This window comes from Sciurus vulgaris, assembly GCF_902686455.1.
Source record: "Sciurus vulgaris genome assembly, chromosome: 16".
NCBI lineage: Eukaryota > Metazoa > Chordata > Mammalia > Rodentia > Sciuridae > Sciurus > Sciurus vulgaris.
In genome coordinates, this window is record NC_136477.1 from 19,111,253 (window position 1) to 19,139,173 (window position 27,921).

Sequence of the window (27,921 nt, forward strand, 5' to 3'; positions counted from 1 at the left end):
CTGAACAAGAGGTTGAATGGAGCTGAGTGAAATGCAGAAGCAGTAACGGCCTATTTGAGAGCAGTCTTAGGTACACTGAAGTAGGTAGGGCTGGATTCTGGTTTAAAATGCTGATATGCCCAGTGGTGCATACAGGGGGTGTAAGAGTCAAAACTAGTAAGAAACTGAGGTTTTATTGGAAATGGGGCATTCAGAATAGATGACAGAACTTGAGGAAAGCCAGGTGGCTGCTGAGCATGCCAAGTTCCTGGAACTGAGGACATCACTGTGAGCAGTCTTGGAGTTACAGCTGAGAGCAGTTATAGTTTGTAGCCAGGAAGTAAATCCTGGAATAAAAAAAGGAAAGAAAACAACAACAACAACAAAAAAATCAAGGTGTGATGGAAAGAGCACTGAACAAGGATCAAAGAATGTGGTCTCTAATTCTGGATCGATTACTAATTGTGTAACCTTGGGCACATCATTCCACATTCCTGAATCCATTTTCTCAACTTCAAAACCGGATGGTAATGTTTGCCTTGTCTATCTCAGAGTTTTAGAAAGCCTAACTTGTCCTTCCAGAGCGCAAAGCACTTAGCAACAGGGGTATCACAACATGAGATGAAATTCAGGAGTAATTTAGCTTCAGAATGCCAGGGCTTGAAGGACCCTTTGAGGATCTGCAATCTTCTCGTTTGGGGTCCCAAGGAGAGTTCATTATTTAAAAAGCAGAACCCCACCCCCTCATGCTACTTCTAGGAATAGAAAAGTGAACCGAAGTCCGAGGTCAGCCTGGGCAATTTAGCGAGACCATGTCTAAAAGAAAAAAGACTGGGGAAGGGCAGGGTGTGGCTCACTAGTAGAACGCTTGCTTAGCCTGCGCAAGACCCTGGGTTCAATCCTCAGTACTGAAAAAAAATTATGAATTGGGTATTTTGTTTTTCTTTTTCTGTACTGTCTCATAAATCCTGCGTGTTCTATCTACACTTACCGCACGTCTCAGTTTGGATCAGCCACGTTTCAAGGGCGGCTCGTGGCAGCGACCCCTGGAGCGGCCCCAGCCGCCCGGTCCCCTGGCTCCTCCCAGCGAGCAGCTGCGCCAGGTTACATCACAGAGCTGCCGGCGGCCTGAGACCGGCCCGGCCCCTGGCCCCGCGCTCCCGCCCTCCCCGCTCCAGACGCCCAAGCTCTGAAGGGAATCAGGCCTCACAGAACAGCGGGGGCGCCGGGTCGGTCCGCTGTGCGCCCGGCTTTCGCGAGCCGGAGCGCTGCGGTCCAGACTCCACACGCCTCGCCCCCAACGGCCCGCGCTCGCGGCGCGTCCGGGAGCGGTCGAAGCGCCGAGGCCGGCGGCCATTGGCTCGCGGCGGCCCTCAGCCCGCCCTCGCCCCGCGCCTATTGGCCTCGGTTGCGGCGCCCGCTGGGTAGGGGCGGTGCTCTGTCCTCGCGCCGGGCCTCAAGAGGGCGGTGAGGAAGCGGCGCCTCTCTGCGCCCCGCCCCTCGGCTCTCTCTCCGGCTCCGGCTGCTCCGGCTGCTCCGGCCCTTTCCCGGCTCCTCACGGCTCCCTCCGGCTCCGGCGCGGCGGCGGCGGCGGCGGCGGCGGCGGCGGGTAGGTCAGACGTGGGCGGCCGATCAGAGGGCCGCCTTTCGGCTGTCCCGGGACTGCCCGAGCTTGCCCTGCGTCCACTTAGACCCAGTGGGGGCAGCCCAGGGCGGGGAAGGGCGGTGGCCGCCGCTAGCCGGACGCGGGGCGACCGGGAGGGGCCGGGCGGGGCCTTCGGGCGTGACCTCGCGGTCTTCGAGGCGCGGTCCCGGGGCTGTGTGTCGCAGCGGGCTCCGGTCCCGCGTGGGGTCGGGGGCAGTGCAGCTGGTGGCGCCTCAGGCACAGGGTGGGGTGAGCCCAGAGGGAAGGGGCGGCTGCAGCCTGGGGCCTGGGTGCGGCTCGGGGTGTGCGGGACTCAGGGCTGTTTCCTAAGGCTTTACGAGGTCAGTTGATGTAGGACTGAGGCGAGTCTTGGAGAGTGCCCAGTCGGGGGTTGCGGATGGGCCTGAGGGTTGTCTGGAGAACTGGGCCTGAGCCGCGGCCCTTGCTGTGTTGCGTGGGCCCTGGCAGTGGGACTAAAGCTTGTCCTATGGCTACGGGAGTGGGAAGGGGTGGCATTAGGAGAAGGTAGGGACAGGGACCAGAAGGGGCAGTTGGACCAGAGATTGTGGGTTAGCGCATGGAACAGGTTCTTCATTGGTGTGTTGACTGAGCTCAATTTTATTGAAATTGCCCTTGGGGTCGTTCGGGGTGGGATTTACCTTCAGAAACGTGTAAATGAAATGCATTTGCTACTTTGGGAAGCGAATTCCCTTAGGTTTGTGTTTTAGGACACATACTCAGGGTGAAGCATGTACTCCTCGGAAAGATTAGTGTTACCCAGCTTTCTGCTGGAAACCCCCTTTTCTCCTTTTCCTCTGGTCCAGTTACAGTATTGCTCCCCAGGGCCTCTCGATTCTCTCTCCCTGTCTGCATAACATTGCAGTGTTCCTTGCTCTCTGTGTCTCCCGCCCATTTCCCTGCTGCTGCGCTTTTGGCAACTGCCCCTGCTCTTTCCCAGGGATGGTTGTGGCATTGCATCAGGGGATATTTGTGCTTGTAATTTGCTCACTCAGCCTAGGAGGAGGGAGAATAGTGTGTTGCAGAGATGGGAGGGGGGTGCCGTCAGCTTGGCTGGGTAGGCAGAGAAATGGGTGTGGTGAGGGGAATACAGCTGCTCTGGGCCTATAGGGTAACATTGCCCAGTCGTCAGCGCAGAGATTCAAAGACCAGCAACAGCAGCAGCTATTTTTATAAATCAATCCTGAATCCAAGCTGAGCACATGGATTTAGAGTGAACAGTTGTCATGTTCTAACTATTCCTGGGTATTACTATTTGGTAGACAACATCAGAGTTGCTAAGAAGAGACTCCATTTGTACAATACAGTGGGCATTTTATTTGCAACTTTTTATTTTTAAATTTTTATTTAATTTATTTTTTGGTACTGAGGTGTTTTACCACTGAGCTACATCTCCAGCCCTTTTTATTTTTTTGAGACAGGGTTTCTATTAAGTTGCTGAGCGCCTTGATAAGATGCTAATGCTGGCTTGGAACTTGGGATCCTCTTGTCTCAGCCTCCCAAGTCTGCTCTTACTTGCAACTTTTTAACTTTGCTTTTCTCAACTCCTTAAAGTAGGAATCTCTTCTGGGGATGTCATTTAAATTAATGGAGTTTAATGGCCTCTACTACTTTGTTTCATATGAAATGTTTTAACCTCAATTATACTCTTCCTTTCAAATTTAATTTTAAAATAATAATATGAGCACTTGCCATCTCCCAGGAGCTGGTTTTATTTATTTGCAGATAAGGAATGAGACAGGAGTTTGAAGTCACACAGATAGTAGTGGCATTTAAACCAACATCTAGTTCTCTCTGATATAGTAGTTTAGAAACTTCAGAATTTTGGTTCACACAGCATGATTTCAAGTGCTTGGGAGTATATTAATGCAAAGTAAACTCACTAGAGACAGATAAATCTGATACCAGTTTATTTATGTCAGAAGTATTGGGTGCCGTGTACACAGTTGGATTTAATTATCCACTGACCAGGACACCTTCATTGTTCCAAGCAGCCTAATCAGAGTAATAAGAGAGTAGTTGATTATAGAATTGGAATGAGGGCAACTGATTATTCTTAGGGGATGTCTTAATCAAGTTTCAGAATCCTAGTGAGTTTTCCCATTGTAAACCCATGTGCTAAAATTGGAGAGTGCTGGAGTGTGTTTTAATACATTTTCCCACTGTGGTTGGTTGGTTTTGGTCATCTCCATATATTTCTCAGCATTCCTGTGTTAAAATTCTTAAATATACAAATAAGTTTGCATATTTAAAAGCCATTTTCCCTTGTTTGTTGACACCAAAGGAAACACCTGGATTTTCTTTCTTTTCATTTCTTTCTTTTCTTTATTTCTTCCTTTTTAAAAGACCCTGAGTTGCCCATGCTGATCTTGTCTCTAATCAAGCAACCCTCTGCTTAGCCTCCCAAAAATCTGGGACTACAGGCACACACTACCACATCTGGCTTTGGATTTTTTTTTTTTTTTTTTCTTTTTTGGCCAGATGACTTAACTTTAGTCAGAGAGTTGATTGTTCCCTATCTTGGTGCCTTGGTGTTTTTCCTAATCTTGTTTCTATGGATGGATTTGGTAATCCATCTGTGGACTATAAGTTCTTGCTGTTGACATTTTAAATTTTTGGCATCATTTTTTTCTTTTTCTTTTTTTTATATTAAACATGAGTAGTTCATGTGTTTAGGTTTGAAACAGTTTTCCTTAGAGGAACATTGTGACCCAGTGGAAAGCATCTTGGTGGGTCATTTCATTTAGTTAATTTGAAAGGGAAACCAAGAAAATAGCACTGTTTTCACTTTTTTTTTTTTTTTTTCCCCATGTTGGACTATTGAACACTGGGCTTCTGGGCTTCATACGTGCTCAGGACCCCTTTCACCATTCTACCACTGAACTACACCCCCATCTTGGTATGCCCTGTTTTTATTGGTACTGGTCCATGGGCATTGTACCCTAGTCCTTTTTATTTCTTTTTAATTTATTTTTAAATTTTTAAAATTCTTTTATTTTTTGGCGGTGTTGGGGATCGAACCCAGGGCTTTGTGCTTGCGAGGTGAGCATTCTACCAACTGAGCTAGCTCCCCAGCCCCTCTTTTTATTTTTTGAGACAGGGTTTCCCTATGTACCTGAGAGTCTTGGCTAAGTTGCCAAGGCTAACTTCAAACTTGTGATCCTCCTGCCTCAGCCTCCTGAGTGGCTGGGATAACAGACGCATGCACCACCTTGCTAGGCCTGGTATGTCCTTATCATCACATTAAATCTGGGAATACTAGATAACTAACATGACTCATTTCTGACATAACTTTGATGAATTAAGGTGGTGTTTCCTTTATTTCTTAGAAGGGAAAACAAGTCATCAAAACATACATGTACTCCAGGGGAAAGGAATTAAGCTCTACCTTGGGAGGGGTATCCAAGAATTTGTAGGCATATTTAAAAATCACTGTAGTATTTTGTAAATACTTATGGGGTAGCTGGGCATGGTGGGCCATGCCTGTAATCTCAGTGGCTAGGGAAGCTGAGGCAAGAAGATTGCAAGTTCAAAGCCAGCCTCTGCAACTTATTGCGGCCCTCAGCAACTAGGTGAGACCCTGTCTCACAAAATAAAAAGGACTGGGGATGTGGCTCAATGGTTAAGCACTCTTGGGTTCAATCCCCAGTACAAAAAAAAAAAAAAAAAAAAAAAACCAAAAAAACCGAAATAAAAGACAACTTATGGAGAGATACAACTTATGGAGAGATACAGAGATCTGAGTTGTCCTTCAAGTTTCATCCACTCATTTTAGTATTCATCAGTGATTTTCTTTTTCTTTGTAATGCTAGGGATTGAACCCAAGGCCTTGCACATGCCAGGCAAACACTACCACTGAACCATATCCCTAGCCCCCATCAGTGAATCTTGCCAGCAGCAGCAATTAGTGTGGGTGGTCTAATGGTGATTTTCTCTATTCCTACTTCCTTCTACTTTTATTATTTGGAATTCTTTTGTAAGGAAGGTTTATGTTTTCCATCTATTTCTTTATCCATAAAATCACTTATATCAATGTGGACTCGTAAATTCTTTTTGTTAGCAATCCAGTACTGTATTTGGGGTCTAGGGTTATAGCTCAGTAGTAAAGTGAGGCACTGGGTTCGATTCTTAGCGCCACATAAAAAAATAATAGATTTATTAAAAATAATGTATTTTGTTGCTCAGTTTATTCCAGCTCTGGCCATTTTAACATTAGCACCTGTGTTTTTTCTTCTCTTCTCTTCCTTTCCCTCCCCTCCCCTCCCCTCCTCTCTCCTCCCCTTCCCCCCTTCCCCTCCCCTTTTTGGACCAGGGATTGAACCTGGGGTGCTTAACCACTGAGCCACATCCCTAGCCCTTTTTCTTTTCTTTTTTTTATTTGATATAGGGTCTCACTAAGTTGTTCAGAGCTTTGCTAAATTTCTGAGGCTAATCTCAAACTTGTGATCCTCTTGCTTCAGCCTCTGGAGTTGTTGGAATTACAAGTGTGAGCCACCATGTCTGGTTTGTGTTCTTCATACACATACACATACACATCTCTTAGTGTTTTAGAACTGCCTGATTCTGTAAGATGCCCCTGTCTCATCTTGAATTTTCCCTGTCCTAGTGCTAAACTCAGCCATTTCTCCAGGGAGCTCTGGTTCCTTTTGTTAAGAAAAGTATTAAGATAAAGATCTGGTTTCTGAATGTGCTGAGTACATACATTTCTTCTGGGTATCACAGCTTCTAGGTCCTCATGTATATATGGATTTATATATAATATATATATATGCATGCTCACCTATGTATATACATACATAGTTATGATTTTTATCTGTATATAAATATAAACATGTTCATATCTAATATCTGACTCTAATCCAGCACCAGAGTTTATTCTAGTATTCCCTTCTTGCTTATTTGTAATAGACATCTGTTCAGACAAAGAAATCTGGGTGGTTTAACAAATAAGAAATCTACTTATTTGACTTTTTGTACATAAAATTTAAAAAATGTTAAAGTAAATTTCTGAACTATTTTTTAGGTGTTAACTACTTTAAATTATTTTTCTTTAATATTGGTATTTTTTTGTCTGGGGCCCTGAATGCTAGGAAAGTGCTCTATATCAGCCCCTTCTGGTTTTAAATTATTGTTTTTCAGTTTGAGAGGTGAAGTCATTTGCCTCTGGCTAAACAGGAAGTGAGCGGCTAGCTGGAATTGGTGACCTGTACTCACTTTCAGTGCTGTGTTTGATGCCAAATAGTTTCTTCATATCAAGTATCTTGGCTAACTAGTCAACCTTTGTCCATTTTTGATGGGATGTTTCTAGTTAAAGAAGTTACTGGGTTTTGGCAGTTAAAAAAAAAAAAACAAAAAACTTTTGCTTGTATTGAGAACAAGAATAATTCCTTTCATGAATTTCTTTCCACTTGTACAATCATAGTCCTCTATACAGTTGTTTCTCAAGATAGGTACTTCACAACTGGTGGTTACCAATTCCAGGTTTGCAAATTTATCATGTTAGGAAGACTTGCCTGATAAAGATGTCAAATCTGCTTCCCTATAGCTTCTGTTCAGTGCTTCTAATTTCACTACCCCCTATTATTTTTATTCTGTGAAACTCCAGATTCCACTTTCCAGCTATTCAATGACAGTTATTTTGTCTCACTTAAGTTTTTTCTTTTCCAGACTAAACAGTTTCCCCCCCACAAACATTTCTCATGAAATGTGCTTTCTAAATTTTTTACTATGTTAGGCATCATCCTGTGGATATGCTCCAGTTTATCAGTGTTTGTCAGATATGATCTGATCCAGATATTGTGTTAGGTTTTTAAAATGAAGTGATTATAAAACACATTATGACTGGACATGATGGTGTGCCCTTGTAGTTCCAGCTGGGAGGCTGAGGCAGGAGGTTTGCTTGACCCAGGAGTTTGAGGCCAGCCTGAGAACAGTGAGACATTGTCTAAAAAAAATTCAGTAATTATCTCTACCCTTAGGGAACTTACTGCTTAGTCATTTTCCATCAGTGCTGTTTTAGAATAAATTCTTTTTCTTTTAATATCTACTTTTCAAAGTTAGTTTATATCTGTCAAATAGAGAACTTATCTCTACATCTTTTTCCCTGGAACTAATATTAAGCCGAGTCTTTGTTCTTTGTTGGTTGATTTTTCTGAACCTGTGTGTTTGACTTTTTTTTGGGGGGGGGGGGGGGGGAGAAAGGTCAAACCCACAGCCTTACATGTGCCAGCCAAGGTGCTCTACCATTGACTATATCCCCAGTCCCTATGTATTTGACTTTTTAATGTTCCCATTTTCTTTGCTAATTTCTGTCCATTGTTCCAAAGGGATCCTTTTGAATCTTGTTTCCATTACCCTGTGCCTTTGTTACCCTTCCTATACAACTGACTTTTTTAAATTTTCTGTTTTTCACTTGGGTAATTTAAAAAAATATTTAGTACCAACATCATACCCTAGTGGTATGTAATTAGAGCCAAAATTTCATGCTTTATTTTTCTCTTTATTATTTTAGGAAGTCTGTCCAAAAGAGATCTTGGTTTTGATTTTCTATAGTTTGTGTTTAAAATTATGATTAAAATATTTTACGTCTTGAAACTGAAAGCATAGTTCAACCTTTCTCCCTCCACCCCCTACCCCTCTTTTTTTTTTTGGTTTTATTTTCTGGTAGTTGGAATTGAACTCAGTGGTGTTTTACCACTGAGCTCCATCCCAAGCACTTTTTATTTTTTATTTTGAGATAGGGTCTCACTTAAGTTGCTGAGGGTCTAACTAAATTGCTGAGACTGGCTTCAAACACTTTTTAAAAAATATTTGTGTTTAGTTATAGATGGATAATACCTTTCTTTATTTTTTTATAGTGTTGAGGATCAAACCCAGTGCCTCACATGTGCTAGCTAAGTGCTCTACCACTGAGATACAAACCCAGCTTAGGCCTCAAACTTTTGATCAGGACTCCTGCCTTAGACTCCCAAATTGCTAGGATTATAGGTGTGCACCATCGTTCCCTGAGCTTAGCTAGATCTTTCTAATAGTTTGATTATTGACCAAAATTAGGTTATATGATTTTTTTAAAATTATGACAGAGTATGGATAGTTTCTGATTCACATATAAATAGTTGTAGCTTTCCCTGGTGTAGTGACACACTTCTGTAATTCCAATGGTTTGAGTGGATGAGGCAAAAGGACTGCATGTTCAGGGATAGCCTCAGCAGCAACTTAGTGAGACCCTGTCTCAATAAAATAAAAAGGCCAAGCACGGTGGTGCAGGCCTGTAATCCCAGCAATTTGGAGACCGAGGCAGGAGGATTGAAGGTTCAAAGTCATTCCCAGCAATTTAGTGATACCTTGTCTCAAAAAATAAAAATGGCTAGGGATGTAACTTAGTGGTAAAGCATCACTTGGGTTCAATCCCTTGGTACCCAAAAATTTAAAAAATAATAATAAAAAAGGACTGGGCCTCTAGGTTCAATCCCCAGTACCACCAAAAAAAAAAAAAAAAAAAACTCCCAAAAAACAAAAAAACCACCAAAAACAACAAACAAAATACAACAACAACAAAAACCCACAAAAGACAAAGAAAATAAAAAGAAGAAAAGAAATAGTTTGGGGGAGTGAACGTTGCTGCGGGTGGCTGGTAAATAAGTGATTTCTGAGCTTAGGGAGAATTTGGGAGTAGAGGGGTTAAGGGATCAGGCAGACTTATAGGATTGGTTCCATTCATATCAGCTCAGGTGTCAACCTTTATTTATTGTCTTTCTTTGGGAAAACGTGCTGTCGCACTGTAAGAATTCTGTTCTTGTTTCTATTCTTCAGTAAGTCCTGATCTTTGGGGGGGAAAAAAAAAGTCTTTATTAACAACTTTCTATCCTAGTTTAGGTTGTACTTTTCTTTGGTGTTTTATTTTATTAACCGAGTAAATATTTATTAATATTTCTTTGGACATTTATCAGTCCACATTTCAAAAGATATAATTCACATTCCATAAAACTCACTGTTTTAAAGCATATAATTTGGTGGGTTTTGGTGTAGTCACAGTATTCTGCAACTATTACCACTATCTAATTCCAGAACATGTTCCTCATTCCCAGAAGAAACCCCACACCCATTAGCAGTTTCTTTCCATTCCTTCTCATTCCCCCATCCTCTGGCAACCATTAATTTTCCTGTCTCCATTATGGGTATTTTATATAAATAGAATCATACAATAAATGGCCTTTTGTGTCTGACTTTTTTCATGTAGCCTATTGTTTTCAGGTTAACCTACATTATAGCATGTGTCAACCATTTCTTTTCATTATTATGGCTAAATAATATTCCATTATGTGGATACATTTCACTTTGTTTATCCATTAATTCATTGATGAACATTTGTGTTGATTTTGCTTTTTAGCCAATATGAATAATGCTGCTATGAACATTCTTTGTATGCTTTTGTGTAGTTGTAGGTTTTCATTTTTCCTGTGTATATATACCTGGGAGTGGAATTGCTGTGTCATATGGTTACTGTGTTTAGCCTTTTGAGAAACTATCAAATTGCTTTCCAAACTATCAAGTTGCCTTTCCATTTTATATTCCTAGTAGCAGTATATGAAGGTTCTAGTTCCCTCCAAATTCTCAAAATCTTGCTGTTATCTTTTTGAGTATAGCTATCCTAGTGGATATGAAGTGATGGGTCATTGTAATTTTGATTTTCCTGATGACTGATGTGCTTATTGACCAATTGTGTGCTTTCTTTGGAGAGTATTCAGATCTTTTATCTTTTGCATTAAAAAAAGAAAATGTTGCAAGTCAGTTAACCAATAGATACACAGGTTTATCTCTGAACTCTTGAGTCTGTTGATTTACGAATCTTTCTTAAGCAAATACCACACTGTCTCAATGACTGTCGCCTTGTAGTATATTTTGAAATCAGAAAGTGTGAGTTTTCTAACTTTGTTCTTCTTTTCAAGATAGTTTTTTATTTTTTATTTTGAGACCAAGTTGCAGAGTCTGACCTTGAACTTTCCATTCTCCCACCTCAGCCTCCCAGATTCCTGAGATTACAGGTGTGTACTAACATGTCCTGCTTGTAGAATGTTTTGGCCAGTCTGGATTCCTAGCATTTTCATATGAATTTTAGAATCAAGTTAAAATTTTTAGATACTGCATTGAATTTGTCAATTTAAAGAATATCACTGTCTTAAACAGCGTTAAATCTTCCAGTCCATGAACATTGAATGTCTTTCCTGTTTTTTTTTTTTTTTTTTTTTGTATTAGGGATTGAACCCAAGAGTGTTTAACCACCAAGCCACATCTCCAGCCCTTTTTAAGAATATTTTATTCTTTTAAGAATATTTTTCAAGAATATTCTTTTTTTTTTTTTTTATTTTTTTTGTGGTACTGGGGATCGAACTCAGGGCTTTGTGCTTGCGAGGCAAGCACTTTACTGGTTGAGCTATCTCCCCAGCCCTTAAAGAATATTCTTTTAAGAATATTTTATTCTTACTGAGTTGCTCAGAGCCTTGCTAAGTTGCTGAGGCTGGGTTTGAATTCTGGGCCTCCTGCCTCAGACTCCCAGGTTGCTGGGATCTTTTTCTTTTTTGATAGTACTGGGGATTGAACAAGGGGAACTCTATAGTTGAGCTGTATCACAGCCCCTCTTTTTAAAAAATATAAAACAAAAAAATTTTTTGGGCTTAGTCTGGTCTTGAATTTGGGATTCTTCTGCCCCAGACTCTCGAGCACCTGAAATTAATAGATACAGATCACTGCATTTAGCCATTTATTTATGTCTTTAAGTTCTTTCTCAGTGTATATGTCTTGTACTTCTTTGGTTAAATTTATTCTTTTTTATTTTTATTTTTGCAGTACTGGGGAATGAACCCAGGGACACTTTACCACTGAGCCATATCCCCAGCCGCGCGCGCGCGCGCACACACACACACACACACACACACACACACACACACACATTTTTTAGTTGTTAATGGACCTTTATTTTATTTATTTGTAGGTGTTGCTGAGACTCGAACCCAGTTCCTCACACATGCTAGGCAAGCGCTCTACCACTGAGCCACAACCCCAGCTTCATCTTCAGCCCTTTTAATTTTTATTTTGAGACAGGGTTTAACTAAATTGCCCAGACTAGACTTGAACTTGTAATTCCTGCCTCAGTCTCCTGAGTCTGGGATTATAGGTGTGCACCACCATGCCCAGCTTGGTTAAATTTTTCTTAATCATTTTACTTTTTTTTTTTTTTTTTGATACTATTGTAAACGGAATTGGTTTCTTAATTTCATTTGGGTTGTTGATTGCTAGCATATAGAAATGCATCTGACTTTTGTATATTGATCTGATGTTCTGCAGCGTTGCTGAGCTTGTTTATTACTTCCAATAGGATTTTTTGTGTGTGTGTTTTGGGGTACTGGAAATTGAACCCAGGGGCATTCTACCACTGAGTTATATTTGCAGCCATTGCAGCCCCCACCTTTCTTTTTTTTGGCAACAGGGATTGAACCCAGAGGTGCTTAACCACTGAGTCATATCCCCAGCACTTTTTTATTTTTATTTAGAGTTGGTCTTCATTTCTCTTTCCCTCCTGACAAATGTATATTCAGTTTATGCTGGAGTAATGGTGCTATTATGGTGGGATTTAGTAAAGCATAATGCAGCTAATGGCTTGAAAAATTGCAGAAAGGAAGTAGAGTATTGTAAGGCTATTTTTGCCTATTGTAAAATGTTTCCTGGGCAGTTGTAGAGCTCTTGACTCTAATGCACAAGACCCTGGGTTTGATCTCTAGCACCACAGGGGGAAAAGTTTCCTGAGGGCCCAGAAAAAGGTAATTCTTGTTACTTCTGTTTCTGCCCCTCTGTACCTTTTGCCCCTAAGTATTCTTTGTTTCTAGAACTAAGAATACGAAGGATTTAAACTTCTGAGTTAGAGTAGGAACCTTATTTTGATTTTCTGTGTTTCTCTGGGGAAATGTATTCTGGGCTCATTCACAAAATAGTTCTTTTTTGAATCCAGGAGTACTTACAGTAATGTGATTGACTATGTTTTGTATTTATTTATTTATTTTTCATTGGAAAACTCAAGTTTATTCATTTTCTTTTCCCTCTCATTCACTAAATTATAGAGAGATAAGTGTAACAAAACATTGCTGACAAAGGGCAGGATCTAACCTGCTCTTCTCTTTTCTTTTCATCATCTTTTTTTTTTTTTTGTTACTGGGGATTGAACCCGGGGGCACTTAGCCATTGAACCACATCCCCAGTCCTTTCTAATATTTTATTTAGAGATGGTCTCAATGAGTTGCTTAGTGCCTAAATTGCTTAAGCTGGCCTTGAACTTGAATCTTCCTGCCTCAGCCTCCAGAGATGCTGGGATTACAGGTGTGTGCCACTGTGCCTGACTTGACTTTCTCTTTTCTTAGTTCTGTCTGTCTTTCATTTCCAGGCATGAAGAAATTTTTTTTTTTTTTTTTTTTTTTGTACCAGGGATTGAATCCAGGGGCACTTAACCATGGAGCCACATCCCCAGCCTTTTATATTTTTAAAGTTTGAGACAGAGTCCCTAAATTGCTTCGGACCTTGTTAAGTTGCTGAACCTGGCTTTGAACTTGCAATCCTCCTACCTTAGTCTTTTGAGTTGCTGGAATTACAGGTGTGCACCACTGCACCCAGCTGAAGATAATCTTTAATGGCTACATAATGCTGTATCATATGAACATATTTTTATTTACTTGATTTTCCCTATTATTGCAAATAGAGATTGTTTTTCATTTTTTGTTTATTTTTATGTGCAAGTCTGTTTGTTTGTATTTCACATTTCATTATGATAATTTTTTTTTTTTTTTTGGGTGCTGGGGATCGAACCCAGGGCCTTCTGCTTGCAAGGCAAGCACTCTACCGACTGAGCTATCTTCCCAGCCCCGATAATTTTTTATTTAATAGCTTTATTGTGATGTGACAAAATTTAAGCTTTTCGTTGGTTTTGGTTTTTAGTGTATTCACAAGTTTTCCAACATCACTGCTAATTTATCACTTCAGAAGAAACTCTGTACCCATTAGTAGTCATTTTCCTTTCCTTTTTTCTCCCCTAGCTCCTGGCAACCCCTAAACTACGTTGTTTGCCTATTCTGCATGTGTTATTATAAATGGAATTATGCAATATGTGACCTTTGTATTTAACTGCTTTTACTTAGCATGTTTTCCAAGAGAGGCCATCTTGTAGCATGTATTAGTAGTTCATTTTTGAGGCCACATAATATTCCATTGTATGTATGGATGTGATAGGTGTTATTTATCCATTTATCAGTTGAGTTGGATGTTTGCTTTTTTCTTTAATATTATGAGTAATACTGCTGTGAACATTTGTATACAAGATTTTGTGTTTAATTTTTCTTTAGTTTTTTTTTTTTTTTTTTAACTTGTAGATGGGCCGAATACCTTTTTTTAAAAAAATTTTTTTTGATGTTGATGAACCTTTATTTTGTTCATTTATTTATATGTGGCGCTGAGAATCAAACCCAGTGCCTCCCAGCCCTTCTGTTCTAAGGAAATAAAAGTCTAGCAGTTCAAAGTTTAAGTTTTAAGAGAGTATCAGATTATGTAAAATTAAATTTATGAAGGATGTATAGAGTCTCAAACACTGATCACAAATAAACTGCTTTGTTGTAACACACACACACACACACACACACACACACACACACACACACACACACACACACACAAAACCCAGTGCCTCACACATGCTAGGAAAGTGCTCTGTCACTGAGCCACAGCCCCAGTCCCCCTTTATTTGTTTTTATGAGGTACTGAGAATGGAACCAAGGGCCTCACACGTGCTAGGCAAGTGCTCTACCACTGAGTTACAATCCCAGCCCTTTGTTTCATTTTTCTTGAGCATATATATTTATACACACACACACACACACACACACACACACACACACACACACACCTGTGAGTGGAATTGCTAGGTCATGAGGTAATTTGTGTTTAATCTGGAACTGCCAGACTGTTTTCTAAAGTGACTACATCATTCTGTATTTCCAACAGTTAAAATATACTAAGGTTCCAATTTCTTCACATTATAATACATTCTTAAATAATATTAATTACTGAGGCAGATGTGTAAATTGAAGACTTTTGACACATTTTTGTAAGATTGCTTTCTGAAAGGTTGTACATTCTCACCAGAGCTCATATTAAAGCTCGTATTATCATGTTCTTGTTAGCTGTGAGGATTATCATTGATTTTTTTTTTTTTTTGTGGATTGAGAATGTAACTCATTCATAGAGGACCTTCTGGCATGCTTGAGACCCTGGGTTCAAACCCTAGCTTTGTAAAGCAAAAACAAACAGCTGGTAGCATAACTCTGTAATCCCACCTACTCTGGAGTTCGAGGCAATAGAATCACAAATTTGAGACCAGACACGATAATTCAGTAAGATCCTGCCTTAAAATAAACAATAAAAAATAAATTCAGTGTTAGAGTGCCCTTGAGTTCATTTTTCTAATACCAGAAAAAGAAACAAAATTCATTAAATGTTTCATTAAAATTTCTAATTTAACAGGTTAACAAGTGGGGATAATCTCTGTGTTTTAATCACATCAGATTTTCAAACAGTGACATCAGTATCGTATAGTCATATAACTAAAATTAGATGTATGTTTGGATCCCCAAGAATGAGGTTCTCTGATACAGCCAGTGGCCTAGTACTTAACCAATTTAGCAGGTTCCCTTTTAGTCTTGAGCTGAGTATATTTTAAGAATGAGTGTCAGCAGGCTACCCAGGCAGCTGTTCTTTAACAAGTTAAAATGGAACATCATTTATAATTGGACAAAAGAAATGTTTGAAGGATATTCTGAACAACTTCATTTGCTCAGTTTAGCGGAGGCTTGCTGAAGTGCCTCAGAGGCAAACCAACCAGTATAATTCAGGGACCACAGTGAAGGAGTGTTTTTTTTTATTTTTATTTTTATTTTTTTGGTATCAAGGATTGAATTCAGGGGAACTTAACCACTGAACCACATCCCCAGTCCTTTGTTTTTATTTTTTATTTTGAGACAGACTAAGTCCTTTGGGCCTTGCTAAATTGTTGAGATTGACCTTGAACTTGGAATCCTGCTGCCTCAGCATTCTGAGTCTCTGGAATTACAGGCATGTGCCATAGCACCTGGCTAAATGTTCTTTAAAACAATTCTTCCTAATGCTTTTCTGTTAACTTTAAGACAGTAATGAGGAAAATAGCATTATTTAGGCAGTCAGAATCATAAAGTTAGAGTTTTAGGATGAAAAATATAAGGTTCCAAAGCCAGATGTGATGGTATACACCTGAAATGCCAGGGACTCAGGAGGCTGAGGCTGGAAGATATCAAATTAAAGGCAAGCCTCAGCAATTTAGCAAGGCTCTAAACCACTTACTGAGACCCCATCTTAAAGAAAAAGGGAAAGAAAAAAGGGCCGGGGTGGGTATGTAGCTCAGTGGTGGAGCATCACTGGATTAAATCTTCACTATTAAGAAAACCAAACAACTGCAGTGGTACACACCTGTAATCCCAGGGGTTGCGGGGCTGAAGCAGGAGGATTGCAAATTCAAGTCCGGCCTCAGCAATTTATTGAGGTCCTAAGCAACATAGTGAGGCTGTCTGGAGAAAATATTTAAAAAAGGACTGGGGATGTGGGCTCTGTGGTTAAACACCCTGGGTTCAATCCCTGGTACCCTCTTGCCGTCCTGTCCCCACCCCCCCACCCGCCACCCACGCCAAAAAAAAAAAAAAAAAAGAGAGAGAGAGAGAGAGAAAACCACACACACACAGGCCCCAGGGGTGCAAGAGAGGGTGGGGAAATATATATAAGGGCCCTTAGGAACATTATTATTGTGTTCAGTTTTACTAGACGTATTTTCAGAGACATGGGTACTCTGAAGCCTATTTGGAAGAAAACTGTCTGACTGGTGGTAGGAGTAAATCAATTGATTTGAGGTTTTATTTAAGAAACTGGAGATGACCCATTTAGTGAAGAAGTAGATGGGAACAACTGTTTTCTAATATATGAAAGATCTGACAAGTGAAAGAGGGATTAGATTTACTATTTTGTTGCTTTGACAGAAGAACTAGGACCATCAAGTAGAAGTTAAAAAGTGAATGGGCTGGGTTTGTAGCTCACTGGTATAGTGCTTACCTCCCACTTATGAAGCATTGGGTTTGATCCTCAGCACCACATTAAAATAAATAAAATAAAGATATTGTGTCCTTCTACAACTAAAAATATTTGAAAAAAATAGGTGGAACGAAACTTTCTTATGATTTGTTCATATTAAAGATAAGGTAAGATAGTGAATTTGACTCATGTTAAAGCAGAGCCTGGGTGGTATTCTAGAGATACTGAGAAGGTGGTTAGGTAGAATAACTTTTTGCCGGGGGAGGGTAGTAGAAATTTTCGGGGTAGTGGAAATAACCCAGGTTTGTTGTTGCTTGGCAAGTGTTTTTTTTTTTTTAATAACTGATTTTTATTTGAAATGGTTTTGTTAAGTTACCCAGGCTGGCCTCTAAATTTTCTGTCCTCCTGCCTCAGCTTCTCCAGTACCTGGGATTACAGGCCTATACCTCCATGCCTGATTTGGAATGACCATTAAGGTCTTTGTAAACGGGTAGTTCAGTAATTTCCCCAAGCATAGATCCTTTTGAGACTCTATGTAGAGCAAAGACCCTGTCCCCAGAAGAAGTTGTAGGTATGTGTATATTTTTTTTTCTCTTTTTTTTTTTTTTGGTGGTGCTGGGGATTGAACATTGAACCCAGGACTTTGTACATGCTTAGCAAGCACTCTACCAACTGAGCTATAGCCCCAGCCCTTTTCTCTTATCTTTGAAAAATGCCTTTTTTGAGTATAGAATGTTATTGTTTGTCTTTATTTTCTTTTAACATATTAAGTGTATCATTCTGTTAACATTTGGCTTAAGTTGGTGCTATGGAGAAGTTATTGTCTTGATGTTAGTTTCTGTCAGGTATTCAGTAACTTTGCCAGTCATTGATAAACTGCATTAACTTGAGGTTCCTTGACTTATCTACATTATGAGAACCTAAGTTGCCAGTGTATGCAAAGGGTTATTTTGTGGTTGTAATAAACAAGAATTTTCTTACTCTTTTTTTCCCACCTCAACACCAGGGCAGGCTTTTATATAGCCCTCTGGGGTAGTGAAAAGATTTGGGGACTTAATTTAGATCTGAGATACATGGTATACCTTTTTTTTTTTTTTAAATATGTTTAGTTGTAGATGGATGCAATACCTTAATTTTATTTATTTGTTTACTTTTATGTGGTGCTGAGGATCGAACCCAGTGCCTCACACCTGTCAGGCAAGCACTGTACCACTGAGCCACAATCGTAGCCCCTGGAATGTCTTTTTATAAGACTTAATTTTTGGAAGATTCTTGGCCTTGATTTTTGTCCCCCTGGCCCTATGTGGCCCTTGTATTGAAACTCAAGATTAGAGCCTCTCAGATCTTGTGATCTTGTTATAATGCACATTATGACTGAAGATTTAGGGTGGAATCCCAGATTTTGGGTTTTAATCTTTGAGGTGATTCTGATCCTGTCAATTTGCAGATCATATTTTAAGTTGCAAGGAGATAGACCGTATTATATGTTTGATGTGTTAGTGGTATTAGTGATGTTAGTGATGGAATGAGGTGATTCAGTAGTATTTAAAGAGATTATTTTCTTGTTTAGAGATTCCTCTCTTTTTTGGGTTGTTAGATAAAAATCACATAAAGCCATTCTTTTGGACTAAGCTACTGCACTAAGCCCCTACAGAGTAGCTAACAATCAAAATGGACTGCCAGGGGCATAGTGGCTCAGATTTGTAATTCCGGTAGTTCAGGAGGCTGAGGCGGGAGAATTGCAAATTCAAAGCCAGCTTCAGTAATTTAGTGAGACCCTGAGCAGCTTATAAAGACCCTGTTTCAAAATCAAACAAATAAAAACAAAAAAAGGGCTGGGAATTGGTTACATTCCCTGTTACCAAAAAAAAAAAAAAAAAAACCAAAAAACAAAATGGAGTTCTTCACACTATATAGTTGCATGTCATTAAGTTAAAACTAAGGGGTTTCTTCTGACCTCCTTGAGAAATCAGGAGTAGAGAGAGAGAACTAAATTTCCTGTACAGGCCAGTTTCAATTGACAGGATAATCAATTTTCCTCTGCTTTGTTGACCTGAAGGTAACCTGAAGTTATCTGATATTAACCAATTAGTTATATTTCTATTACTTTGTCTCCCTGTCCCCTCTTGACAAGGAAAGTAATTTGAAAGGATTGGTCCACTTTTTTTCCCCCCTTTGCTTTTCTGTTTACAAAACCAACCTCCTCTGCTAGGCTCATTTATTCAATTTTAAGGAACAAAGTGTTGTTTGATTTTTTTTTTTTAAATTTATTTTTAGTCGTAGATAGACATGATGCCTTTTATTTTATTTATTTATGTGATGCTGAGGATCAAACCTAGAGCCCCAAACCTAGTGCCCCAGTCATGCAAGGCAAATAGCCTAAAGTGTTGTTTGATTTTAGTATAAAAAATAAAACTAAGTACTTTCTTTGGCAGCACATATCCTAAAATTGGACTGATGCAGAGGAGATTAGCCTGACCCTGTGGAAAGATGACACACACATTCATGAAGCATTCCATATTTTTATGTATTTTTGGAAGGTAATAAAGAGAGTCTGATTTAAATTTTTTTTTAAAAGAAGCCAATTAAGGGCTGGGGATGTAGATCAGTTGGCTTATTATTTAATCCCCAGCACTGTAAAACATAAAAAATAAAAAAAGCTGGTTGAGGTACTTTGTCCTTTGATGAAATTTAGAGAAAAATTAAGCTGAAGGTGTAGAATTCCTGTATACTCCTCTTCTCCCTTCTATTAACATCTTGCATGAATGTTGTATAGTTGATAAGCTGCTATTAATATGTTGTTATTAAATAAAGTCCATAATTTACATCAGGCTTCATTCATAGTGTTATGCTTTCTATGGGTTTGGAAAAAATGTATAATGAATGAGATATATATATATTAGTTTCACTGCCCTAAAAATCTTCTGTGATTTTCTTATTTATCCTTACCCATTCCCCTCCCCATCTGTTGGCAGTCACTGATTTTTTTTTTTTTTTTTTCTTTTTGGCCCTGGGAATTGAAACCAGGGTTTCTTCTTTTTTTTTTTTCCCTTTTCATCTTTAAAAAAAAATTTATTTTTTTTTAAAAAAAATTTTGATTCATTGTACACAATTGGGGTACGACTTTTCATTTCTATGATTGTACACAATGTAGAGTCACACCATACATGTAATTATACAAATACATAGGGTAATACTGTCTGTCTCTACTATCTTTCCTTTCCTGAAACCAGGGTTTCTTTATCACTGATCTACATTCCCAGTCCTTTTTAAATTTTATTTAAAAAACTTTTGAGACTGAGTCTCACTAAATTGCTGTGAGTCTTGCTAAGTTCCTGAGGCTGGCCCCAGACTTGTGATCCTCATGCCACAGCCTCCCTAGTCAGTGGTATTAGAGACCTGTGCTGCCATGTGGTGTGTGTGTGTGTGTGTGTATATATATATATATATATATATATATATATATATATATATATATATATATATTTATTTATTTTTTAAATTTATTTATTTTTTTTCTTTTACTGTACTGGGGATTGAACTACTGATTAACCTCCCTGGTCCTTTTTTAAAAAAATTTGAGACAGGGTCTTGCTAAATTTTTGAAGCTATCCTTCAGTTTGTCAAGACTGGCCTTGAATTTAGGATCATCTTGCCTCAGCCTCCATGGTCACTGGGATTATAGACATGCACCCAGTACAGTGCCTACTGATCTTTTTTCTGTCTCCATAGTTTTGTCTTTTTGTATTGTCATATAGTTGGAATCATACTGTATATAGACTTTTCATACTGACTTTTTTCACTTAGCAGTATGTATTTAAGATTACCCATATCTCTTTGACTTGATAGTGTCTTCTTTTCTTTCTTTCTTTTTTTTTGTACTGAAAATTGAACCTAAGGGTGCTATACCATTGAGCTACATACCCAACCCATTTTTATTTTATATTTTGAGGCAGGTTTTCACAAAGTTGCTTAGGGCCTTGCTGAATTGCTGAGACTAACCTTGGACTTGTGAGCCTTCTGCCTCAGCCTCCTGAGTTGCTGGGATTCATAGGCATGTGCCATGAGGCCTAGAGATAATTTCTTTTTATCACTAAATAACATTTTGTTGTCTGGGTGTACCATAATTTGTTTACCTACTGAAAACATCTTAGTTTCTTCCAAGTTTTGGCAATTATGAATGGAGCTATTATAAACACCCATTTGCAGGTTTTTGTGTGAACATCTTTTCAGCAACTTTGGGTACCAAGGGAACATGATTGCTGGATCTTATGATCAGAATATATGTAGTTTTTAAAAAAAAATTTTGTTTTAGTTGTCAATGGACCTTTATTTTATTTATATATTTATATGTTTATATGTGGTGCTGAGAATCGAACCCAGTGCCTCATACATTCCAGGCAGGTGCTCTACCACTGGGCCACAACCCCAGCCCAGAATATATGTAGTTTTATAAGAAGTTGTTGAACTGTATTCTGATGTGGATTTACCATTTTGCATTCCCACTAGCAACAGAAGAGTTCCACATCCTTGACAGCACTTGGTATTGTTTGTTTTGGATTTTGGTGACCATTTGAACCCAGTGCTTTGTACATGGAAGCAAGCATTCTACGAACTGACCTATATCCCCAACTTGTTTTGGTGACTCTTAATAGAGATGTAGTGGTATCTCATTGTCTCAATTTGCAGTTCTCTTATGACATGACATGATATTGAACATATTTTCAAAAGCTCATTTGCTGTGAGTTGTATCTTCTTTGGTGAGGTATCCAAATCTTTTAATCCTTTTTCCTTTTTCCCTTTAAAAAAATTGTTTTTTTTCACTACTTGGGATTGAACCCGGGGGCAATTTACCACCAAGTTACATCTCTAGTCGTTCATTTTTTATTTTGAGACAGGGTCTCACTAAGTTATTTAGGGCCTCATTAAGTTGCTGAGACTGGCCTTGAACTTGTGATATTTCTTCCTTAGCTTCCCAAATCACTGTGATTATAGGTGCGGGCCACTATGCTTGGTCCGTTGCCCATTTTAAAAATTGGATTAATTTTCTTATTGTTAATTTTTGACAGTTCTTTTTATATTTTGGATAATAATTCTTTATCATATCTGTATTTTGCAAATATTCTCCCAGTTTGATTTTTTTTTCTTAGCAGTATTATTTTATAGATCATAAATTTTTAATTTTATAAAAGTAATTTAAAAATTACACAGTAGTGTGAACTTCTAATACCAGCTCCTTGAGAGACTAAGCCAGGAGGATTAAAGGTTTGAGTCTAGCCTGAACAATTTAGAGAGAGTCTGTCTTAAGGTAAAAAGAGTTGTGTATGTAGCTCAGTGGTAGAATATCCTGCGTTCCATCCATAGTGCCAAAAAACACAATCCCTAAAAAGCAAATATTAATTTTTTTATTTCCTGGATCTTGCTTTTTAGTGTTGTATATAAGAATTTATCACCAAAACTGGGGTGCACACATCTGTAATTCCTACAGATCAGGAGGATCACAAGTTTGAGGGCAGCCCCAGCTATTTAGTGAGACCCTCAGCAACTTAATGGGTTAAATCCCTACTACCTTCTCCACCCAAAAACATAAAAAATTAAAAAAAAATCACCAAAAACAAGGGGCGTGTGTGTTCTTTTAGAAATTTTATATTTTTGTACTTTATACTTATATATAATCCATTTCTCTCTCTCTCTCTTTTTTTATTTTTCTTTATTTTTTCAGTATTGGGGATTGAACTTGGGTGTGTCTCTACCTCTGAGGTACAGCCCCAGCCCTTCTAAAATTTTTAAGTTTTGAGACAGGATCTCTCTGAGTTGCCCAGGCTGGCCTTGAATTTGTGATCATCCTGCTTCAGCCTCCAAAATGCTGAGATTAGAGGCCTCTGTCTCTATACCTGGCCTTTATTTCTTTAGTTTTTTTTTTTTATTTTAAGGTACCAGGAATTGAACTTACGGACTCTTTACTACTGAGCTGCATCTTCAGTCCTTTTAGGTTTTTATTTTGAGACAGGATTTTGCTAAGTTTCTGAGACTGGACTTGAACACATGATCTACCTGCCTCAGCCGTCAGAGTTGCTGGAATTCATAGGACTACACTACCATGCTAGGCATGATCCGTTATTCTTATCCATCATTCTTTTGAGTTTACGGCTTTAGTTGATTGTCTAGGACTTTATTCTATACCATTCACTGGCACAGTGATAAAACTTAGTGGACAAGAGAGGTCAACACAATGAGTTGCCTTATGTTATATCATATTCCAAGGGAAATATATCAGTAATGAATGAATGATTGAGTTTCTACTAGTTGAGATTTGATTCAGGCACCTTTTAGCGATGACTTCATTGTTCTACTGTAGACTTTGAATTCCTGAACCCATGTATATTAAAAGCTGTGTGTTTAGGTGACTGGGTATGTGTTTCATTGATAGAGTGTGTGCATAGCACATAGCATGTACAAGGCTCTGTATTCCATCCCCACGCACTATGGAAAACAAAAGAAAACAAAACAAAGTGTATATAATCGGGATTTTAAAGATCAGAGGTTTGAGAGAGAGAGAGATGTTCAAAGGTGTTGAATTCTGAAATAATGAACAGTTCATATGTACATAGTTTTTATGGACCATAAAGGAAGAAGGTAAGTATGCCTTGCCATTAGTCTGATGTTGATGTTAATGTTGGTGGGAGTTATCATTATTAATTTAGTTCATATAGTTTGGGCTGACTCCATTTTTCTTTGCATTAGTCAATCATGAAGTCTATTTACAGGATGGTGACTACACTTTCCTTACTTAATGATGAAGACTGTTTAAAACCGTATCTATATTTTGAGTTCAGGTATTTATACAAGGCAACTTAAACTGGAAAAGACAATTTTTTAAATTGGTTTTAAGCAAAGTGATGACAGGTTTTTTTATGCATTTTCCCCTTTCATTAATGAATTACTTGGTTCTTTTTGGTAAAATAAAAGACTTGTTACTGGATGAGAATTGTGTAGATTAATCGATTATATTCATAGATGGTAGAGATGCTCACCGATTCTTTATCCTTAAAGACATTCTGTTCAAGACACATCCCATTTAGCCAGACCTAGTTAAAATCAGAAATACTAATTAAACTGGGACAAGTAGAATAAGATTTTTCCTTAAAAATCTTTGGCAGTGGGTGGGTATATATGGTTCATATGTATGCTTCCTAATTTATAAAGAATCTCTGCTATATGCTAATTTTCACATTACATACATGGTACTTTAAACTCTGCAGACTGACTTATTCTCTTTTTCCTCCTTTCACTTCCCATATCTTTTGTATTAAATTGGCTAAAATGATGAGGTCATGACTTTCTACATCATTGTAGTGTAAGATTGGGTCTGTTCTCTTTTTGAAGAAAAATATAGAATATTTTTTGCTTGAAGATAACTTTTTTTGGCATTTGTTTTTAGGTATGGTTGCTTTGTTTAAAGCCAATGATATAAATTGTTAGGTTTATGTACATCCTATACTTTAAAAGTGATGATCAATCTAATCCAATAAATATTTTTGTTGTCTAATATGGTCTAGGTTTTGGCCTAGGTACCAAAGATATAAAGTTATATAATTCAGGAATGGGGATGTAGCTCAGTTCGTAGAGTGCTTGCCTGTCAAGTACAAGACCCTGGGTTTAATCCCCAGAACCAAAAAAAAAAAAAAAAAAAAAAATCATAATCCTGCCTTAAGTCCAAATATTCAGCATATTTGTCAATTTTTATATAGTTTAAAAAATTTTTAGTAAATGTTTATAATATTTATTGGTGCCGAGGATTAGATAATCCAAGCTTTATATAATTTTTAAAAAATACCTTGTTAAACTTTTAATTTTCAGATATAGGGTTAAACTCAACTTTAAGAAACACTATACAGGGATACCTTGTGCCCTTTACCCAATTTTTCCAGTGGAAACATCTTGCAGAATTATGGTATTATACCACAACCACAGTCTCCCACCCCTCCTTCTGAAATGAACCCAGCAGTGCTTTACCACTGAGCTACATTCCCAGTCCTTTTAATTTTTGTTTATTTATTTTTGGTACTGGGGATTGAACCCTGGGGTGCTCTACCACTGAACTGCTTATCTCCAGCCCTTTTCATTTTTTATTTTGAGGCAGGGTCTTGCTAAATTTCTGAGGCTGGCTTTGAATTTGTGATCTTCCTGCCTCAGCCTCCTGAGTTGCTGGGATTACAGGTGTGCACACAATTGACTTTTTTTATTTTGAAACAGGGTCATACTCAGTTGCCGAGGTTGACTGTGAACTTCCCATCTTCCTGCCTCAACCTCCAGAATCATTGGGATTCTAGGCATGGGCCACTTGCCCAACACAAGCAGGGTATGACAGTGGAACAGTTAATTGTAAAATCATACAGCCACTTTGGAAAACAGTTTGGCAGTTTGCCTAGGAGTATAATTACTGGGCTAAGTGGTAGTTGTGTATTTACTTTTTAAGGCAAGTGCCATTTATATTAATATGATGTTGTGTAAGTACCATCTCTCCAAGTGGTCTCCAGTGACCTGAGGTTAGGTACCTTGTGGGGATAAAATTCCTAGCTACCTTACACTTACATGATCTTCTCTGCTTTTATACTGCAAGGGGTGTTGAGTGGCTTGTTGCTTCTTGAGAAGGGTGGGTGTAGGTTTCCAGTTGGCCTTTGCTAGCATGGATTGGGTTTGGACCAAAGTATTTTCTGTGCTGTTTGGCTAGAGTAGATTGATTATTAGCTAAAACTTTCCTGTCTTGCTAAACTGGCCCTTTGCTGGTCCTTTTGCAGAAGAAAACTGACTTTTGTTGGGACTTTTCTTGTTTGCATTTTTTGGTATTTTGGCATTTATGTAGTAATTAATGTTTTGTGTAGTTGGCAACTATACTACACCTGATTCCTTTAAAAATTTTTTTTTAGTTGTAGTTGGACACAATACCTTTATTTTATTTTTTTTTATGTGGTGCTGAGGATTGAACCCAGTGTCTCACACATGTGAGGTAAATGCTCTACCACCGAGCTACAACCCCAGCCCCATAGATCTGATTCTTGGATATGAGTCACGATAAAACCAGTTGCTGTGTTTTATTCTTTGAGTTCTGAGCTCCCCAGATATTATGCTTTCTTTTTTTCACCTTTCATTGTGTTATGTTTGTTTTATGTGGCATTTAGGGTTTTCAGTTTTACTTAATTGTGAAAATAGGGAAAAATATGTCTTCTCCATCTTCCCAGAGGCTGTTTTTAAGTATCTGTTTTTAAGTGACATTAATTTTTTCTTTTTTATAAAAGTATTTATTTAATGTAGGAAATTTAGAAAATGCAAAAAGTATAAAAGAAATAACATTTGATGTGTATATTCTAGACATTTTCTGTGAATATGTACTTTTTAATTGCTAACATAAGGTCTGTATATAATATTTATTCAACATACGTTGGCATCATTCCTTGTAAATAAATACGTACATATACAAAACATCTTTTTCATAGTATCAGTTAAGTTGTATGTGCATGTTCAGGAGGATATCATAAATCCGTTACTCCTGGTTAAGTACCTGAGGAGATAGTTCATATACAAATAAAGAATATATTGTTTTGCATACTTTGGACAGTAAATTTTTGCTAAAGGAAATAGAAATAAACCAGATTTGTTGGTAGTTTCAGAAATACTTGTTTGAATCAGTCTTTAGTTTTTTTTTTTGTTTTTGTTTTTTTTTTTTGGTACTGGGGATTGAATCTAGGGTTGCTTAACCACTGAGCCACAGCCTCAGCCCTTTTAAAATGTTTTATTTTGAGACAGAATCTTCCTAAGTCCTTACGACCTTGCTGAGATGCTGAGGTTGATCTCAAACTTGCAATCCTCCTGCCTCAGCCTCCTGAGTTGCTGGGATTACAGGTGTGTACCACTGTGTCTGGCTAGTCTTTAGTATTTAAAGTAAAAAAAGTGAAATAAAAAAACTTTTATGCTGGATGTGGTGTTCATGCTTGTAATCCCAACTACTCAGTTGAGGCAGGAGGGTTGCAAGTTTGAGGCCAGTTTGGGTGACTTATTGAGACCGTCTTAAGAATAAAATAAAAGAAAGATAAGGATATAACTCAGTGGTAGAGTGCTTGTTTACCATGTGCAAGGTTGTGAGTTCAGTCCTGAGTAATACACACACGCACATGCACACACAAGGGTACACATAGCTTTACAAAATACTATTTTGATTAAAATTCTTGTTCATATTTTCCATAATATAGTAAATAGGGGCCATTATACTTTTCAGAAGCAAATCTGAAATAATCACTTTCTTGTTTCTTTTTGGAGGAAATAGGAGATACTAGCAGTTTGTTTCAATGAACCCTAGCATTAGTTTTCTGCTAGAAAATGCAAAACATAAGCCAGAATGATTAAGTCTTTTCCATAGCATAATATTTTCTAATTGCTCTGTAATATACTGCCAGATGTTCAGATTTATTTGGAAATTTAGATTTCATACTTTGGATTTTTTTGTATTAGCTAGGTTTATGTAATAGGTCTAATTAAATTTTGCTATTCCATTTTCTTGTACTCTGCATAATCTTTTTCTTAGTATGTTATAGATAACTGTGGTATAACTCAAATAGGAACTGATAATTATAAAATCACTATGAATGTGCATAGATGTAGAAACATATATTTGGAGTTTGTTTTAGTTTGTTTCTTCAGAGATGAAGGTACATATGTCATAATTTGCTTAGGAAGGTATTTTTCAAATCACATGGAATTGAAATGTATTATTATTATTATTTTTTGGGTACCAGGGATTGAACTCAGGGGCACTCGACCACTGAGTTGCTTAGGGCCTCGCTCTTGTTAAGGCTGGCTTGGAACTCTTGATCCTCTTATCTCAGCCTCCCGAGCTGCTGGGATTTACAAGTGTGTGCCTCCTTGCCTGAGTGAAATGTCCTACTAAACATGAAATAATTTTTTATTCTGCTATTGGGGGTTGAACTTGGCTTTATGCATGCTAGGCAAGCTCTCTACCAGTGAACTATAGCCTCAGCCCCCCAGGTGTGTGTGGTGTGTATGTGTGTGGTTTTGTAGGTTGAATCCAGAAGTACTCTGCTATGAAGCTAAATTTTTATTTTGAGACAGGC

The 27,921-nt window shown here is 38.3% G+C and overlaps 1 protein-coding gene across 1 annotated transcript in view; it reads left to right on the forward strand.

Moving 5' to 3' along the window:
- The first annotated feature begins 1,570 nt into the window (after window positions 1-1,570).
- The window catches only part of MAP4 (microtubule associated protein 4), a 178,164-nt gene continuing 151,813 nt past the window's right edge, over window positions 1,571-27,921 (forward strand). The window contains exon 1 of the mRNA XM_079116675.1: window positions 1,571-1,588. The gene's annotated coding sequence lies outside the window, so the exon portion shown is untranslated. The remainder of the gene's footprint in view (window positions 1,589-27,921) is intronic.